Genomic DNA, 18,747 nt, shown 5'->3' on the forward strand with positions numbered 1-18,747 from the left:
AGCTTTACAACTTTCATGAAGGGGTCAGCTTCGAAATCCAACAGTGTAATCCATAAACCTTCAATTTATATTTAACCGTCGATTATCATTTACGCTTTATTCTTGTTACTGAATTTCATTTTTTAAATTTTCTTTTTTTAAAACATGATCATCTGGTGGATGTGAGAAGATGAACGGTTCAGATCTTTGATATCACGTTTCGATATTTACGGTTAATTGAAATATGAGTCGATGTCATATAGTTTGTATAAACTTTATAAACATCAAGCAATATTTTCACTAATCGTAAAACTCTGAACATAATATCAACAATCCAAACCGTTCATCTTCTTGCATCCTCTAATAGATCATGTTTTCAAAAAAGCAAATCTGAAAAAACAAAATTAGATGAGAAAAATAAAGCGTAAATGTAAACAATAATCAACGGTTAAATTTTGATCTATGATTTATATGATTATAGTGGCGAATTTCGAAGTTAAGTTCTTCACGAAAGTTGTAAAGCTTGTTATTACGAGCTTTATATATTTTTTTCTATATTTTTTATACTTCTACATTAATTAAAAAACTATTAAAGACTTTACTTAAATAACAGCCGTTAGATCAATGAGATTAAATCTGTACCGTTGGATTCTATTTCAATTATATTATTACAATTTTTTTGGACAAAAAAACCCCTCATATTTTCCATTGTTTTCCATATGAGTCCTGACTGATTTGATCAAAACAAAAAAAACCCCACTGCCTAGCCCTAAATTCTTTCTGTCTATTCTCTCCCCACTCCCGGCCGTAACCCTCTCTCCCAACCCGTCTGAGGCGTCGTTTGTTCTTCCTAGCCCCTCTCTCCCGCCGTCTTTCTTCCAAAATTCCGACAGCCATGATCTTCTCGTCTTCCATTCTACGACATCTTCCTATGTAAGTATTTCTCCCTCTTCAACCTTTCTCTCTTTTCACTCTTTCTACACTCATATTTCCCATTTCTGACCACGAACGATTGACACAGCTTCTTGCGTTGGATTCCTCTCTTCCTCTTGTTGATCTCTTCAGTGTTACATTGTCTAGGTAAGAAATTCGCTGTCATCATCTATTGTTGTTTTTTTTTATGAATCGGGATTGGACACCCAATTTTTCCCTCACTTTGAACACCCAGTTTTGATATGCGTTCATGTCCGATTACACTTGGTACAATTTTGATTGTTTTGTTTTCAATTGTGCATTAAACATCTAAAACCTAAAACTTGGATAACACTCACCCATGTTACAACTCCCATTCGACACTTTTGCTGATCTGTGTATCTCAATTTTTTTTTTTTTAAATTGATGCTTTAATGACTTTACGAAAAATAATTTTATGCTTGAAAATTTGGAATGAGTTGTTTTTTATGAGTATTAGCAGTGATTTTCACATGCACTTTGTTTTCTCCTTTTATACTCATTTTTAGGGCTTCTTGATATCTAAATGCTAGAGAATACAAGCGAGTGCAAAGAAGAAAATAAAAGTTCGAAAATCTCTTTTTATTTGTATATGTATTGAGCTAATTGTGAGTAAGGATAACAATATTTGAATGAAATCTGGTGTGTGTGTGTGTGTGTGTGTGTGTGTGTGTGTGTGTGTGTGCTGTCTGTGTGTGCGATGTGTGTATGTGCTCTGTGTGTGTGTGTATGTGCTCTGTGTGTGTGTTGTGTGTGTCTGTGTCTATTCTTCCACAACCTTTTGAAACACGCTTTTATATGAATTAGTTTTTTTTTTCATATCTAGCTAACATCTAAACTATTAGATCATGCTGTGTGTGTGTCTATGTGTGTGTGTGTGTGTACTGCAAGTCTGCAACCCAGTGTGTGTGCTGTTAGTGCTTGACAGACCTGCAGTCATGCATAAAACCAAGGCAAAGAAGCCGTGTTCTCTCATCGGATTCTACATTATCAAGTCTGTGTGTGTGTGTGTGTGTTTGTGTGTGTTGTGTGTGTGTGCGCTGTGTGTGTGTGTGTGTATGTGCTATGTGTGTGTGTTGTGTGTGTCTGTGTCTATTCTTCCACAACCTTTTGAAACACTCTTTTGTATGAATTAGTTTTTTTTTCATATCTAGCTAACATCTAAACTACTAGATCATGCTGTGTGTGTGTCTGTCTGTGTGTGTGTGTACTGCAAGTCTGCAACCCAGTGTGTGTGCTATTAGTGCTTGACAGACCCGCATCCATGCATAAAACCAAGGCAAAGAAGCTGTGTTCTCTCATTGGATTCTACATTATCAAGTCTATATATTAATTTGCATCAACTATTTACTTTGGGAAATATTTTCGCCACTTTCTCTCCATGCATTCTTCTTGCTTTTTCCAGTCTTAGAACTGATAAAAAAGAGAAATAAATGCATAATGAAAAGAACGAAGTGTGAAAATCACTACCTTTTCGTATATCATTTAAACGTCATTTTATATTTTCAATCTTGAACGGACCTACATGTTTTTAAGGTTGAACAATATATTAAAATAGTATTATTTTCTTGACAATTTCTTGTAGGTTCATATGTAAATTATATTCTTTACAGCTAGCTCACTGCTCTGTGTGTGTGTGTGTGTACTGCAAGTCTGCAGCTCATTGTTGTGTGTGTCTGTCTGTGTGTGTGTGTACTGCAAGTCTACAACCCACTAGTAATATCCTACTAGTTTAAAATGCTATTAATTAATTTATACCCATTTTGATTCAGAAGCAATGGATGCTAGAGATTCAGATTCAGTAACCGATGAGGAGTCCGTGGAGATTATAATGGGAACGGAACGAGATCTTGGAAGCGAAAGTATAGACAATACAAATTCGAGTTCTACAAAGAAAAAGGCTAGAACAATCAATTTAGGTAAGCGAAAGCTTCGATCTCCTGTTTGGAACACTTTCACTAAATTGGATACTATTTTTGAAGATAGTAAAAGACGTGCTCAATGCAAAGCTTGTAAGAAGGTAATGATAGATGATAGTCATCATGGGATAGGAAATATGAAAAGACATTTGAATACATGCCCTGCAAAAAATAATGTTGAACTGTTTATGTCAGCATCTGAATTGTGTTCCCAAAAGTTTGATCCTTTGGTATTTCGTGGCTTATTAGTAGAGGCAATCATCAAGCATAATCTTCCTTTTAATTTTGTTGAACATGAGGGAATCAAGGCTTTGTTTGCATATGTATGTCCTGATATTAAGCTACCATGTCGAAATACTATCAAAGTTTGTGTGTTGAGGATGTTCAAAACTGAAAAACAAGCATTGCATAATTTATTAGGCTCGGTTGAAGGTAGAATTTGTTTGACATCAGACTTATGGTCATCTCAGTGCACTGATGGGTATCTTGCACTTACTGCTCACTTTGTAGACAAGGATTGGAAATTGAATAAAAGAATTATAAGTTTTTGTCACATGCCTCCTCCGCATACTGGTATTGCATTATGTGAGAAAATAAGTGCGTTGGTAACTGAGTGGGGGATTGAGAAGAAGTTATTTTCTATTACTTTGGATAATGCTCCTTCAAATATTTGTTTTGTTAACATTTTGAGGAATCAATTAAATATTAGAGGTCTTCTCTTGATGAATGGTGACTTCTTTCATGTGCGTTGTTGTGCTCATATTTTGAATTTGATAGTCCAAGATGGACTTAAAGAAATTGATTCTTCGGTGGTAAAAATTTGTGAATGCATCAAGTATGTAAAGGGTTCTGAGGCTAGGAAACTAAAGTTTCAAGAATGTGTTAAGCAAGTAGGGATATTGGATTGTAAAAGAGGTTTGAGACAAAATGTCCCTACTAGATGGAACTCAACCTATCTTATGCTAGATAGTGCCATTTTCTATCGATATGCTTTTATTAATTTAGGGTTGAGTGATTCAAATTTTGAAAGTTGTCCTTCTTCTGAAGAGTGGGATAAAGTGGTGAAGATTTCGAAGTTTTTGGGGTACTTTTATGATGTTACATGCTTATTCTCTGGGACAAAGTACCCCACATCAAATTTATTCTTCCCTAAAGTGTTCGTAATTTAGCTTCAAATTAAGGCAACCATTGATGATTGTGATAGTTTCATGAATAAGATGGGGGATTATATGCACATGAAGTTTCAGAAGTATTGGTCAGACTACAGTTAGATTATGTCAATTGCAATCATCTTGGATCCTCGTTATAAGCTACATTTTGTGGATTGGGCTTACACAAAGCTTCATGGCGTGAATTCTATGGAATATAAAAATGTTCATGGCACATTGATTGCTCTCTTTAATGTGTACTCGGAAATATCTGCTCATCTTTATTATTCAAATATTCCAATGAACTCAATGCCTAATCATCAAACAGAAGATGGAGAAGGATATGCTCTCTTTGAGGTAACGTAAAGTTTGTATTTTCCTTTTTATACATAGTACTTTAAAATTATTAATATCATATTTGAAATTGGGTTAAGCATAATTTTTATGATGTTTCTGTTTTATTTTTTTTAATTTTTATGATGTAGGATTGTGATAATAATTACAATGGTACAAACTCAGTTGAAAAAGGTGAATTACAAAAGTATTTGGATGATAAAAGACTAGATAGAAGACAAGATATAGATGTTCTTTCTTGGTGGCAAATGGAGCGTTTTCATTATCCAATACTTTCTCAGTTAGCACGAGATGTGCTAACAATTCTTATTTCAACTGTTGCTTCAGAATCTGCTTTTAGTATTGGGGGTAAAGTGCTAGATCGATATCGTACTTTATTGTTGCCAGACACGGTTCAAGCTTTGTTGTGTACACGAGATTGACTTTTTGGAAAAGGAGGTAGTATATAGTTTTTATCTTTTCATAATTATTTTTAGTACCCATAATTTGAATGGTTTACATACAATGTTTGATTTTTCTATGTTTAGTTTATGCGGAAGAGAGTGCTAATGTGGAAAGCCTCAATGAAAACATCTTCAATATAACTCTTGAAGATTGAAGGGTTTTCCCATGGTGATTGAGGAAAATTGAAGGGTTTGATTAGAAGAAAATGTGCAAGATGTTCTAATGTTCCAATGTCCTTAATTTTGCAAATCTTTTGAACATTTGATATTTTGTAATGTTCTAATGTTTTTTTTTTTATGCTCTTATTTTGGATATGTAAATATATACTTAAAATGAAAATTGTGTTTTTATGTTTTGGTTTTGGATGTGACAATATGGTATGTATTATCTATCGTTATAGACCATACCAACAAATAATATGACTATTTGGAAGCAGGGGTATGGGTGTGAATTAAATTGGTGTACACATATTGGCTCTAGCAGACTCTATAAAGTCTAGGTTATGTCCATTGTGTATGGCATCACACTCACAATAAGGTGGGCAATGGGATCCCTTGCATAATCATATAGTCTCATATGATCTCCTTTATTGTCAATGCCTATAAGCATGGCAATCGTATATATATCCTCTTGTCAATGGCACCAATCAAATAACTGGGCCACATGCATTCCTTTGACAGTAGATAATTTATGCTCTTATTTTTATTGTCGCGCCTTTTTTCTTTCATTCACTTATTGCTTCCTAAACCCTTTTTTTCCGCACAAAGCTTCCTCACCATCATTGCTATGGTGCTTTGGTAATTCTGATGGCACATAGCAAGAGTAGTCTTCGTCGTGGCCTGCAATACCATTCTTGCACGGTTAGAAGATTGATTTGTGTTTTGGTTCTAATCAAGCAATTGTGGGTTCAACCTTTTTTTCACTCAAAAAAAGTATTATGTTTTTTATTTAATTATTTATTGGTTTAAATTATATTTTCCTTAACGGGTAACGGGTCGGGTCATATTACCCGTTAATATTATCGGGTCGATTTCGGGTCGGGTCATTTTATTTGTTTATTTTAACAGGTGTTACACGACACGACCCGTTAAGATATCGGGTATGACATGAAAACGACACGAACACGGGAAACACGACACGAATGCCAAGTCTAATTTATATCTGCATTCAAAGATTATTCCTTTTTAACATCAAAAGTGGGCACTTTTGTTTTCAAAGTCCCGACTTTGGGATGAAATTTGTTTTTTGAATCACAAAAACAAGTGTTTGAGTCCAAACATAAATCCCATTTAGACATGTGAGCAGAGATGGATATCGTTTTTTAATTGGATTAGAGTTAGAGGACGTTGACCGTAACAGGAGATCACATGCAGTTAAGAAACATAATTCCTATTCAGTGCAAGATTAGTGAACATGAAACCAGAACCCTATATATATTCATTCACCACATCAACAATCCCACCCACCACAATCTTTGCATCCTAATATTTGCTTTGGAGCTTGGAACTTCTTACAAATCACGATGAACATACACCGCTAGAATAACGCACAACGCCAAAAGGGTTCGGGTGCATCAATCTTGAAGAGAGAAACAGAGAAACATCTGCCCCCAAAAGGGAATTTGGGTGCGTCGATCGTGCCAATACAAGAGAGAAATGTCTGCCCCCAAGAGAGAAAGGTATACCTTATTTGACACGCCCGACCCTAATATTCACCAAACACCAGGGTAGGCACGTGCTGGCTGACACCGAAATGTGACGAAGCCATACTAGGATGCATGAGAACTAAGAACAATTAACTGACATAAATAAAACTTGTAAATTTAATTATAATGAATATGCAATTGTGGATCATGTTAAGAGCATACAACTAATCTGAGATACTGAAAAGGAATAATATAAAATTGAATGAACAAATGGATGGGTCCTACATTGCGAGGACTCGAAGATGCCGATGCGAGAGTGCCTTTACACCAGGATTGTACGCCTCGATTCTAAGTCTTGAGAGGGCACAATACAAAACATGAGAGGACCAAATTGATATATAAGTAATACGAAAACAAATAATCTTTAACCGTACTAACCCCCAGGTTTAGAAAACTCGTATAGCATAATAAGTAATAGGTTTTCTAAAAACCCTAGCATGCCATAAAACCTTTCATAAACATATATTGTATATAGGGTGCTTAGTAGTAGTAGTACAAGGCACACACACACACACACACACACATCTTCATTAGGCCGAAGCCATCAACCTACGCCCGGTTGAAACTTATACACACACACACACACACACATATCTTCATTCGGCCGAAGCCAATATAAATATCATTCGCCCGTAGGCAAGATCGTTCGCCCGTAGGCAATATCATTCGCGCATAGGCAGAACCGTTCATCCGTAGGCAGTATCATTCGTCCGTAGGCAATATCATTCTCTCGTAGACAGATCGTATGAATAACCACTAAGTAAACACATAAAAACATTAACATAATATTTCTAATATATATATATATATATATATCTTTTTCAAATAGGAGCTCAGTAACTAAAATATCATATCGTAAAACTACGTTCATAAGTAGGTATATAGTCATCAATCATATATACCACAAAGAATGTAATGTCGATAAAGCATGATAATTCATAAAGCGTGAAACCAATTTATTCATAAAAATTTCATAAAACGTAGACATAAAATCATGCTTTTCATGCATGCATTTCTAATAGTAAAATCATGCATTTTAGAAGGGGTCCACTCATAGATACTTCACCGTCAAAAAGCCATGCAAACTAAAGAGGACATAAGCGCCATAAACAATTGCACCTCAGCACATAAAGGTACCAATTAATAAAACTATACTAAAATAGTTGAATTTCAGGAAACGGATTCAGGACATCAAAAAACAAAAGGGGGACCTTGGGTACCCCTACGCGCCGCCACGAGGCGACAGCCAGGATGGCCACGCACTGCCATATGCCAATTTGAGTCGTCGAAAAGTTGGCCGCAAAAGGAAAACGCCCACGCGCCGACTAGAATCTTGGTTGGGCCAGTTCACATTTGGGTTTGGGCCAAAGGCTTGGGTTGCACCAAGTCATAAGAACTGGACTTGGGTTCTAGTTTATTGGATTGGGCCCATGTTAAAGAGTTGGACTTGGGCTGGTTTTAGGCTTGGTTACAGAGGCCTAAGGTTTGGGCCGAATTAAGGGATTGGGCTGGGTTTTGCGGGTAGGGTTTGACCCATTTTCAGGCCGGGTTAACCGATTTCAATGGAGAAGAAAGTCGAAGCTTTCCTAAGCTCCGGTCAACCTCAATTCTCAACCATAACCTACAATCTACCTACCAAAATAAAGACAAACAAGTGTAGATTAGGATGGTACCTTTGGTTTCCTCGGTTATGGCCCGAGGTGGCTGGAAAATGGCTCGAAAGCTGTCGAACTCGCCGAAAAACTGGAAATGAGAAGAACACATATGAATAGGGTTAAAACTTTCAATTTTTTCAGCTCAAGAATAACCTGGGTTCCCAGAAACTCTCATTAGAGACAAAGATACAACCTAAACTCAAAGAACTCGCATCGGTTTGTCGGGTTTTCGAGTTAAGTCGTTGGAGCAAATGGTGGTTCCGTCGTATATGCCCAGTTCCAGAGTTAACAGGGACGAAAGGGGAAATGAAGTGATGATCTTGCTATGATGGTGGTGACTGTCTATGTGTGTGTTGGTTCTCGGAGGCAATGGTGGTTCCGTCGTAGTGCTTCAAATGATGTCTCAGTGGGCAATGACGGATCAGGAATTTCACTTATATTTGAATTCAAATCCTCTTTTGATTGTTCAGATTGAGTTGAATGTATTTCATCTGTAGTTGCATCGCCTTGAAGGGAGGTTTTAAATGCTTCTGGTTGCTCAACTGTGTGTACACTAGTCAATGAATTGGGAGATGATGATAAGGAACACTTAATCGTATCTGGATGCATATATTGCTCTGCACAATTGAATGGTTGGGGTAGAGTTTCTTCTAGAATTTCATAACCCTGAAAGCACAAAACCCATATTCAGACTGCATGTTTTTCAAAAATTAGTTCAAGAAAAACAATGTTAAACCGATAAAACATAATCTTGAACTACTAAGTAGCTTGTTAGAAAAAGTGTAACGAGGAATAAGCTCAAACTTTTAAATCCAGTCAAACAAACGAAAATGTCAGAGATTGCTCAGAACATCAAATGTAAAAATAGATTCCATTAATCTCAAATCTTACTAGAAGATTTAATAACATAGAATATTTAAGAAATCAAACCATGTTAGTTGTGTATCACTGAAAATGGGAAGATGTATACATCATGATGGAATTTTGATATCTCTCCAAGCCAATGGCAAAAGGCTCTGCTCAAATGCATATGCCCACCACCTTCATATTTCAACTTGTCATCATTCTCCACTGCATCAACATTCATGGTGACACGAATATCCGGCTTTATATCAATGGTTCTCCCATCCTTAACAAGCACTTTCGTAATCTCAATAACCTCAGGTAAAATAAACTTCAGCTGAGCCAAGTGACTAATTGTAAACCTCCTAAAAACCCAAATGAAGAAGAAAATCAGTCACTTTTTATGCCTAATTTATTTCTTCAGCAACCAACCAAACCAAATAACAAATTAAAAAGAAACCTTTCTCAGCACCTATCAGTTAAACACTCAATTTTCTGGTGAAGATTGGTAAAACTTGGCATCAAACCCCTCAACTGCAATAATCAAATCGAAGCATCAAGCAATTGAAAAACTCACTCAAAATCTCATACCTGAACAAGAATGAAAAAAAAAAAACCACACAAAAAAATCAATCAAAATCCACTAAAAATGTCAAGAACAAAATATGAAAACATAGTAAAGAACCAAAATTCACAAAACCTTACTTTTGCGGCAGCTTCTCAGAGGTGCCAACATAAGTCTCAGTCAGGTTTTCCTTGGACCAAGAATCGATCTTTCGTCTCGCAGATTGGATATGAGCCGCCTGTTGCTTTTGGGTATGCTCCCATAAGAACTTATGACAGAATTGTTATGGCTTCTCAAAGGTTTTGGAGCTCAGTGAGTCAATTTCTGCAACTCGAAGCTTTGGGTTTAAATGGAGTTTCTTCGATTTTGAAGGTTAGAGAGAGACTGGGTTTAGCGGTCCTTTAGGTTTCGAAGGAACTCATTGCGGAGAGAGAGAAAGAACTTTGGAATTTGGAGTTGATAAAAAGTTGCCGATTTTGAAGGTGAGAGAGAGAGTAGTGGCTAAATGGCCAATTGAGGGCTTTTGGGTATTTTAATAGGGTTCTCTGGTGGCGGGAAAATTTTCCCGCTGCCTTCCGTGAAATAGAATTGTTGGGCAAATATTTCATCTCCCAAATCAAGAGAGCACTATTATTTGGGATAATGCTAGAGACACCAAATTTTTAAATTAAATTTTGTAAACCAAATGGCGTGGATGTTGCACGCAAGTTGCCTTTTACTACAATGGTGGAAATGTGTTGAGCCCTTGCATGACAGCGTGGGTTCAAACTCCATTGGTTGCTAATCTAACATCTACTCTTACCAAATTTATCGTTTACAACAAAAAAAAATGATGTGAATGTTGATGATTGGATTATAATTAAGTATCGATTATCGTGCTTGTGTCCTATTGGTGTGATATTATTTCGTTTGCATTGGCCTTCGATATGCTCCATTCAACAAGATTTTATAGTATATAGCCAAATAAGTTTCCTAAATTTATAAATGTTAATTTTTATGAAATTATTCAAATAGAGCAAAAACTCTATTTTAATAGAACCAACTATCCTCAAAATTAAAACCTAATTACACCTAAAAACTAAAACCCTTATTTTGTGAGAGGAGGGAGAGTGGCCATTGCAGAACAGTGCGGCCATTGCAAAACAACACATTGTTGAAGAAACCAAGAACCATGAATGTATGTCAACTGCACCATTGCGGAAACTGAAATACATTTTGGTTTGGCGACAATAAGCACACATGTTGAAGAATACATTAATTTATTAGAATCATTGGGAGACATAAAAACAGCCATTAAATCAATACATTATTTTGATGACAATTTTCATCAAAACAATTACGTCAAATTTTGGGGGTGGGATATGAGAATGCTCAAACCCTACAAGTGTAAAAAGCAAAAATGAAAGAACATGAAATGCATCTATTTGGCGTTTTGTTTCTTTTTTATTTGAATTGGAGGGCGCATTGGTTTTTTAAGCGAATTTTTGGCTATTATTATAAATTTTATAAAAATTGACAATTATTTTTGGAAGCATGATTAATGTTGAGATTTGTTGATATTTTACTGTAGATTTCGAATCAACTTTATCAGTGTCATTCGTAGCAAAATACTATTCTTTGATGACCAAATTCATACTTGTACTTCTACTAGTTTACCCAACCTTGTTAATGTTTCATGTGAGAATATGGATGGTAATTTACATGCGAAGACTACTAAGATGACGGTTTTGTTCTTAAATCTCACGTTTGGTAAATGGATAAACTTTCATGTTAATCTAAGTTTGGGATACTTTTTTTCATTTTATATAAAATATCTTCTTCAACAAAATAAAAACTATAGTTCAAAAATCAAATCTAGCAAATACACAAAAATTAACACCTAGTTTGTTGGGCCAGTTATGACACGATTGAAATAAAGTTCAAATTTGTCTTCTTGAAATCTTTTTATCTCTTACAAAAGAGCGTTTATCTTTGCATTAAAAAAATTATTCCTTTTTAATATCAAAAGTGGGTACTTTTGCTTTCGAAGTCCCTACTTTGGAAGGAAGTTTGTTTTTTTAAGGGTTCTTTAGATATTGGTTCTAAAAAAAAATCATGATTTCTAAATATAAACCTACATATAATTGAACATCCAACAAAAATTCAAAAGTCAAATAAACTGCCACATGAGAATATAAGTAACCTACTATTACAAATTATTTACAATTTTTGCCACACCATTTTACACTGTATCTCACACTTGAATTTTAGCTTCAATCAAGGGCCTTAAAATCTGATTAATCATCCTGACTGTTATAAAAATGTAAAAGTTATAGAGAGATAACCTTTATTCGGGACAGGAACAAAGCAGTTGCAGAGTATTATACCAACACAAGCTGTTGCAGAGGAAGTAATGTATATTATTGCTATTAGATATTTTTCTTTTCCTTTTTTCTCTCTCTGCTTTGTTGAACATTCGTAAAGCTCTATTTATAGAGCATCACCATGGAAACAAACAAAAACACTGTTAAACATATGACATGTTTACTGTATGCATGTGGGCATACATATTATACTATTTACAACACTCCCCCTTGGATGCCCACATATCAACATCAGTTGCCTCATTAAAACCTTGCTTGGAAAAACCCTGTGGGAAAAAAAACATAGCGAAGGAAAAAGAGTACAACTTTATCCGGATGGTGTTGAGCATGCTTATGTTGCCTCGTTAAAACCTTGATAGGAAAAACCCAGTGGGAAAAATCCTAAGCGAAGGAAAAAGAGTACAACATGCATGTATCATGGATGCTCCCTCTGAATTGGATCTCCCCCTGATTCTGCATTCTTCAAATTTGTAAGCTGACGTAATCCGATTCCCTGCACCAGCTTCTGAAATATGCACTTTGGTAGAGATTTGGTGAACAAGTCTGCTAAATTTTCATTGGAACGGATTTGTCTGACTTCAATAACTTTAGCCTTCTGAATCTCATGTGCGCTGAAAAATCTTGGAGATATGTGTTTAGTCTTATCACCTTTGATAAATCCTTCCTTCATCTGGGCGACACGGGCTGCATTATCTTCATGGATGACAGTTGGAGTGTCTGTCTTTGAAGGTAGACCACATGAATTCCGGATGTGATGGATCATTGATCTTAACCAAGAACATTCACGACTTGCTTCATGTAGAGCAATTATTTCCGAATGATTGGAAGATGTTGCAACTAGCGTTTGCTTCGTTGATCGCCATGAAATTGCAGTATCTCCATTAGTGAACACATATCCATTTTGTGAGCGGGCTTTATGCGGATCGGAAAGAAAACCAGCATCTGCCTATCCAACAAGGATTTGTTCATTTGTGGGCTTGTCTGAGTAGAAGAGACCCATATCTGTTGTCACACGAAGGTATCTTAGGACATCTTTGACTCCCTTCCAATGACTTATTGTTGGAGCAGAGCTGTACCTGGCTAACAAGTTAACTGAAAAAGCTATATCTGGTCTAGTACATTGTGCTAAATACAATAAAGCACCTATTACGCTCAAATATGGTACTTCTGGACCAAGGACCAGTTCATCATCTTCCTTTGGACGGAATGGATCTTTCTTAATGTCTAAAGAACGAACGACCATTGGGGTGCTAAGTGGATAAGCCTTGTCCATGCCAAATCGCTTCAGTATTTTTTCAATGTAAGCTGATTGATGGACCAAAATTCCACTAACACAATGCTCGATCTGCAGGCCTAGACAATATTTGGTTTTCCCAAGGTCTTTCATTTCAAATTCGCTTTTCAGATATTCAGCAGTTTTATGGAGCTCTTCAGGAGTCCCAACTAAGTTCATATCATCAACATATACTGCCACTATAGCAAATCCAGAGTTGGATTTCTTAATGAACACACAAGGGCATATGACATTGTTGATATATCCTTCTTTAATCAAATACTCACTGAGACGATTATACCATATTCGCCCAGATTGTTTCAGCCCATATAGTGATCGCCTTAATTTGATTGAGAACATACCCCGTGGTTTGTTTGTTGCTTCAGGCAACTTAAGTCCTTCTGGGACTTTCATATATATGTCAGTATCTAATTCTCCATATAGATACGCGGTGATGACATCCATAAGTCGCATGTCAAGTTTTTCTAAAATCACCAAACTTATTAAGTAACGGAACGTAATTGTGTCCATTACAGGAGAGTATGTCTCCTCATAATCAATTTCAGGTCTTTGTGAAAAGCATTGTGCAACGAGTCGTGCTTTGTATCTAGCAATCTCGTTTTTCTCATTGCGTTTCCTTGTAAATACCCATTTGTAACCTACGGGGTTTATCATCACTTAATATGATTTCAGTGGCTACTGCGAATGCAAAAATATCGTCAATGATTATTTCATTCCGATCCCACAATTCATTAGTACATGCATAATTTATGGAGATTTCTTTGCTTTCATGTACTTCTGTCTCTTCAAGGCCATTTTCTTCTTCTGGAAGTCCAGAGTCATGAATTGTGGATTTGTCATTTACTCTCTCTTCCTGAATGATTTCATTTGGATTCAGTTGTGCCCTCGTCTTTCTCTTTCGAGGGGCTGAATCTTTTGAACCTGGTGGTCTACCACGCTTCAGGCGTGCACCAGATGAATCATTCGCTGCCACTTTATTTTGTCCAACAGGGACATCAATTCTGGCAGGTGCATTTGCAGCTGGTATATGCGATTTTGTCACTTTCATAGCGTCATTAAATGCATCTGGCATTTGATTGGCAATGCATTGAAGATGAACGATCCTTTTCACTTCATTTTCACATTGAATGGTTCGATGATCAAAGTGAGACAAGGTGGGAACAACCCATGTCAGCTTTTTCCGTTCTTCTGGAACGGTCTTTTCTCCCCCTAACGATGGGAAGACTGTCTCATCAAAATGACAATCAACAAAACGAGCTGTAAACATATCACCTGTCAAGGGTTCCAAATATCTAATAATAGATGGTGAATCAAAACCCACATAAATTCCTAGTCTACGTTGAGGTCCCATTTTAGTGCGTTGCGGGGGTGCAATAGGCACATAAACAGCACAACCAAAAACTCATAAATGTGAAATGTTTAGCTGATGTCCAAACACGAGTTGTATTGAGGAGTATTGGTGGTTGGCTATAGGTCTCAATCGAACCAATGATGCAGCATATAGAATGGCATGTCCCCATGCAGAAACTGGCAATTTGGTTTTCATAATCAGAGTGCGGGCTATTAACTGAAGCCGCTTGATCAATGTTTCTGCTAAACCATTTTGAGTATGGACATGAGGAACAGGGTGTTCAACATCAATGCCCAATGTCATGCAGTAATCATCAAAGGTTTGAGACGTAAATTCACCAGCGTTATCAAGTCGGATTGATTTAATGGGATAATCTGGGAATTGTGCTCGTAACTTAGTTATCTGAGCAAGAAGTCTCGTAAAAGCTACATTCCGAGTAGACAAGAGACAAACATGTGACCATCTGGTGGATGCATCAACCAAAACCATAAAATATCGAAATGGTCCACAAGATGGTTGAATAGGTCCACAGATATCCCCTTGAATTCTTTGTAGAAATGATGGGGATTCAGCATCAACCTTTAGTTGTGATGGTTTAATTACCAATTTCCCTTGAGAACAAGCCTTGCAAGGGTTATCATTTGAGATAGCAATGTCTCTGCTCAATAATGGATGTCCATTAGAGTTGGTAATGATCCTACGCATCATGGTGGATCCTGGATGACCTAGACGGTCATGCCAAAGCATGTAAACCTTTGAATCAATGAACTTCTGGTTCATGATAGTATGTGATTCAACTGTCCTTATGTATGTATAATATAATCCACTCGAAAAACCACGCAACTTCTCCAATATACGCTTCTGGGTATCATTGGAGGTAATGCATAGATACTCCACATTTTTTGCACTTTTCGTTTCAATGTGGTATCCATTTAGACGTATGTCTTTGAAACTCAACAAATTTCGAGTAGATCGAGTAGCATACAATGCATTTTGTATGAACAATATTGTTCCATTTGGTAACATAATCTGGGCTTTCCCTGAGCCTTCAATCACATCTGAATGTCCTGATATTGTTGTTACCCCTACTTTTGTAAGCATTAAGCTTGAGAAATACTTTCGATCACGAAGTATTGTATGTGTGGTTGCACTGTCTGCAAGACAAATATCTCCGCCATTTCTCATGTTCTGAGAATAACCACAGTTTTTATCCATGCTTTCTGAGTAAATGGAATCACAGTTAATAAACAATTTATAACAGGAAATTTACATGCCATTTTTATTGAATCTGAAAAACTAGTTTTAGACAACAAGTTCAGCATAATAAAAGTACATCAAACATAAACGATTTAGTCGAACCGATTTACTTCATTCCCCCTTTCCATAATGAAGTCTGAAACATCTAGGTGAGTTGCGTCAAATTGCCCTGATAAATCAAACACTAGATCAGGTATATCCATTGGTTTAGCCTGGTCGAGAAAATTGGTCTCGACACCCTTCTTCTTGAGGGAGGCTTGATACAACTCCACCAGATGTTTTGGGGTACAACAAGTTCGCACCCAATGCCCATTGCCACCACACCTATGGCAGGCTCCTTCAGAGTTCCTGGGAGCATTAGTCATGTTAGCTTTGCCTTTGTGACGATTCACATTTTTGAAGCTCGGGCCAAAATTATGCCTCTGAACCTGGTTGTGAAACTGACCACCATGGTTCTTGCCTTTCCTATTCCATCGACCTCGTTTGTGGCCACGTCCTTGTTTATGATAATTACCACCAGAGGATGTGGCGTTCACTTTGAGGGAAGCAGCATTTACTTCTGGGAATGGTGCAGATCCAGTAGGTCGGGAATTATGGTTTTTCATCAGGAGCTCATTGTTCTGTTCAGCTACCAGGAGCACATATATCAGCTGATTGTATTCAGTGTAGCCTCGCGCTCTATACTGCTGCTGCAGGAGCACGTTATTGGCATGAAATGTGCTGTAAGTCTTTTCCAGCAACATTTCATCAGTAATGGTATCCCCACAGAGCTTCATCTGAGAGGTAATCCTGAACAACGCAGAATTGTACTCCGCCATTGATTTGAAATCCTGAATTCTCAGGTGAGACCACTCATAGCGAGCTTTTGGAAGAATCACCGTTGTCTGGTGATTGTATCTGCTTCGCAAGGCCTCCCAGAGAGCTAACGGATCTTCAACCGTTAAGTTAGCCTTCGCCTGATGGTATCTCCAAGATTCCCTGCTTCCAGATAGATCTTGGTATCAAGTACCCAAGTAAGGTAATTCTTCCCGGTAATGTCCAGGGCAGCATATTCAAGCTTAGCCAAGTTCGTCATTTTCTTTTCTGAAAGAAAATGAGATGTGTAAGAACTTGCAGTAATATGTATTCCTAGAGGAATGTGATGTTAGAACTTCTGGTTCTTACAAATTTTTCATTTTGATCTTCAGGCCAAAATGATAAGCACTCGAAACTTCTGGCTCGAGATTTTCAGGGTGAATGAGAAGGGCGATTGTACCGCACCATTCTCATTGAAAGAATGTAACATGGAATGGGCGATTAGTCTGCACCACTCAAGTAGCAAGAAAATTGAAATACGCAGAGCAGGGTGGGCGATTATACCGCTCCACCGGAAATTTGCAGTAAAAGTAGATCTGCAGTCCAAGATAGGCGATGATACCGCACCATCTTGGATCGCAGTAAGATGAAATTTGCAGTTCAAGATGGGCGATTGTACCGCACCATCTTGGATTGCAGTAAAATCAATATAAATACTATGTTAGTAATCAATATCCAAACCAAACAAGTAATCAAAGATGTATGTAACCGCTAGTTGGAGAACTACGAACAGGCATGGAGCAAATAGTTCGTTGTGAGGATATACCGCGCAGTTGAGGCAGATGAAGAAGATGAACAAGAAAAACCTTAGAGGAAACATTTTTTTTTTGTTCGGCGGAGAGAAATGAGAGAATGATTTCCTTTATTGTTTAGTGAATGTAAATGAGACATGGTTATACTTAGAGACTCGTGCTGATAACGTGTTATAAAAATGTAAAAGTTATAGAGAGATAACCTTTATTTGGGACAGGAACGAAGCAGTTGCAGAGTATTATACCAACACAAGCTGTTGCAGAGGAAGTAATGTATATTATTGCTATTAGATATTTTTCTTTTCCTTTTTCTCTCTCTGCTTTGTTAAACATTCGTAAAGCTCTATTTATAGAGCATCGCCATGGAAACAAACAAAAACACTGTTAAACATATGACATGTTTACAGTATGCATGTGGGCATACATATTATACTATTTACAACACTGACCATTTATTTATTTATTTTCTACAACAATCTAGTGCATTACATTAAATCATGACTACATTGTTATTCAGGGTAAATTATTCTCCTTATATATAATAGTAAAACATCTCTACTAATTTACCTATATAAATAGTATTGCCCTATAGTTGGTTATTTACCTACAGTTTATACACATTCTCATATTTCTTTTGGCAATTTACCTATGATATATGCAAATAATATTTTCATATTTCGTTGGTATTTTACCTATAATGCAAGTAGGTAAATTGTGTACGTGATACCAATTTACCTACATTTTTTATGTGAACCAAATATTCTACACTGTATATGTAAATAATTTACCTATAGTTGGCTTTTTTTTCTTTTTCTTTATCCTAAAATTAATTTACTTGCAACTTTATATCCATTAATTTATATACTTTTACTTTGACAACAATTTTTTTTATATATTTTTAAATTACAATAATTCACCTATATATAATATGGACTCATTGTAATGGTAAATTGGAATTCGAGTGTGCGAACTATAGGCTTTTCTCCGTTTTAAATGTGGTAAGGAAAGATTGAATCAACAAATCCGTAAATTTGTGACAATTCGAAATTGATTGTCAAATTGATACTATCACGGATCCAAACCAACAAATCCCTACATTTATATGTAAAATATTATTTTGGGTAAATTTTGTATAAAATCAATAAAAAGTTACAATATTAACAATAGATCAACAATATTTATATTAATTATAAATAGGTTAATCATGTATTATAATACTTAAATGCCTTTAAAATAAACAATAATTACAAAATCTGTCACTACAGCTGTCACCCACTTGAAATGACACATTGTTTCTCATATATTAATATTT

The 18,747-nt window shown here is 36.4% G+C and overlaps 1 long non-coding RNA gene across 1 annotated transcript; it reads left to right on the forward strand.

Moving 5' to 3' along the window:
* Positions 1–765: 765 nt before the first annotated feature.
* On the forward strand, positions 766–2,978 carry LOC139188430 (uncharacterized). Its single transcript, XR_011571845.1, has 3 exons — positions 766–912; positions 1,001–1,059; positions 2,703–2,978. It is a non-coding gene; the product is annotated as an uncharacterized lncRNA (long non-coding RNA).
* Positions 2,979–18,747: the final 15,769 nt, after the last annotated feature.

This window comes from Malus domestica, chromosome 10 (genome assembly GCF_042453785.1).
Source record: "Malus domestica chromosome 10, GDT2T_hap1".
In the NCBI taxonomy this organism is placed as follows: domain Eukaryota; kingdom Viridiplantae; phylum Streptophyta; class Magnoliopsida; order Rosales; family Rosaceae; genus Malus; species Malus domestica.